The sequence below is a fragment of the Eptatretus burgeri genome, chromosome 6, assembly GCF_056783735.1.
Source record: "Eptatretus burgeri isolate ZD-2024b chromosome 6, Ebu_testis_v1, whole genome shotgun sequence".
NCBI classification, from domain to species: Eukaryota; Metazoa; Chordata; class Myxini; order Myxiniformes; family Myxinidae; genus Eptatretus; species Eptatretus burgeri.
The window spans coordinates 10,456,978-10,459,387 of record NC_140966.1 but is presented as its reverse complement, the minus strand read 5'-3'; the positions used below and the strand labels follow the sequence as shown (position 1 = coordinate 10,459,387).

The 2,410-nt window shown below is 37.4% G+C and overlaps 1 long non-coding RNA gene across 1 annotated transcript; it reads right to left on the bottom strand.

Moving 5' to 3' along the window:
• Positions 1-273: 273 nt before the first annotated feature.
• On the bottom strand, positions 274-2,307 carry LOC147024235 (uncharacterized). Its single transcript, XR_015058936.1, has 3 exons — positions 1,261-2,307; positions 936-1,094; positions 274-690 (listed from the first exon to the last, which is right to left on the bottom strand). It is a non-coding gene; the product is annotated as an uncharacterized LOC147024235 (long non-coding RNA).
• Positions 2,308-2,410: the final 103 nt, after the last annotated feature.

The window sequence follows — 2,410 nt, the reverse complement described above, 5'->3', positions numbered from 1 at the left end:
TCCCCGGCCTCACAAGCCCCGCCCACACAAGCCCCACCCCCTCATCCCCCTGTGCGCCCCCCCTTTGACCCACCACCTCCCTCATCCCACCCCCCACCCTTCCCCACACACACACATGGGGAGGGGAGGGATGGGATGAGGGGGTGATGGGTCATTGGGGGAGCGCACCTACCCCCCTTCATGTCTTAATCCTTTTTTTAAAATTTAAAATCAAGTAACTGTAAACAAAACAAGTATAATTTATTAAAATTGAAAATATTAAATATTTATTTGCGAGAATGTATAATCTTTCCCAGCAATCTTCTTCAGATGTCTTGTGATTTCGAAACTCAGACACCATATTCTGTTTTGAAACAAAAAGTGGATAATAATTAGGTTCTATAAAGATAATTACATGGTAATATGAATAAGCCTCGTTGACCACTGAATTAACACACCAGGAGCCTGTCATCCTTTCAAGGTCAATAAAATGAATTCCAGTGTACTGACAAAACCACGTCCAAACTAATGATGCAACCAACATAAGGCGACATTCTAAAGAGAGAGTGATATTAATAATAATTCAGAAATATTTACCTCCAGAAAATCATGTGTTGTACGAGTGATATTAATAATAATTCAGAAATATTTACCTCCAGAAAATCATATGTTGTACAAGATTGCTTCAACAGCTGATGTTGTGCGATAGTGCTGAAAAAAAAAAATAATAAGTCAAGGGTATAGATGAAGAGACAGACAGGGAAAGCAACACACACACACACGCACACACACACACATACACACACATAGACACACAAACACGTGCCTCACCATTGGTTTAATTCATTCGAGATCAGAGACCAGTCATTATAAATCATTGGCCTCTTCAATAAGAGCAGAGAGAGGTAGGTAGAAAGACAGACAGAGAGAGAGGCACACACACACACGTGTCTCACCATTGGTTTAATTCCTTTGAGATGAGAGGACGTGATAAGACTTCATGCCACTCATTGTAAATGTCTTTCAATTCTCTTCTAAAATCATTGATCTCTTCAATAAGAGTATTAATTTCATGAACCACGTCGTGATATGTAAACTCAATTTCTTCCAATGCCCTGTCAGGCAAAATATATATATATATATATATATATATATATATATATATATATATATATATATATATATATATATATATATATATATATATATATCAGAATTATCATGATTTAATTAATAATCATTTGCTTCATCGTTCAAAGAGAAAAGCATACACAAACTTACCAACTCTGTAGTGGGCTGTTGGCTTCATCGGAAGAAAGATCGTCCATGCCTCAGTTGTAAAAATGAAAATCCCGTCTGGCAGAAACTTTGTCTGGCGAACCGCTTATAAAGCAACGATGAGGAGATTGCTTAATCATTGGGTGTGGGCACAGGAAATGACAAGCTTCTCTTAATGATCTCATCTGGCCACTGCCCGAGTTGCAAATCATTTTTGTACATAAACCACGCCATAAAAGTTTTGATTCAAATGTTTTCAGTTCGTGTTCTGAGATAAAATATAAACACGAGACCTTGTCTCACAGAATAGTTCCTATTTTTTCACAGCATGACAGTCCAAAACCACTTCCTCATTCACACAGCACGGCCGTGTCAAAAAAAACTTCCTCATTTTCACGGCATGAACTGAAAACATTTGAAACAAAACTTTTTTTATGGCATGGTTTATGTACAAAAATGATTTGCAACTCGGGCGGTGGCCAGATGAGATCATTAAGAGAAGTTTATCATTTCGTAATGGCACAAAAGGGGTATCTTAAAAAATATAAAGATTCAAATGTTTTGTTTTTCAATATTTTAGATGGGGATTATTGTGCAAAGAAAATTAAACTATTGAAGGAATTTGAGAATGAACAAATGTTTATAGGTTCAATGAGTGAGCTAAACAATATGCATTGGTTATTTGATAAAGAGTGCCCCGAGGCTTAGACGTTTCAGATATTTCTTTAGAATCACCTTTAACAAATCTTTATCTTGTTGTATGGGTTATTTGATAAAGAGTGTCCCGGGGCTTAGACGTTTCAGATATTTCTTTAGAATCACCTTTAACAAATCTTTATCTTGTTGTATGGGTTATTTGAATAGAGAGTGCCCCGAGGCTTCGATGTTTCAGATATTTCTTTAGAATCACCTTTAACAAATCTTTATCTTGTTGTATGGGCTATTTGAATAGAGAGCTCCTAGGTTAAAAGGGGAAATAAAAAAAATGACCGTTTTTACAGCCATTTTTCCCTGCTGTGCAGGGGTTTGGCTTTTTCTTGAGGCAATGTTTTATGGCCAGATGCCCTTCCTGACACCAACCCTGGTCGCCTCTTACGACACACAGGGATATGGTACACCTATTCTAACCGGGGCATACACCGGGACCAGTACA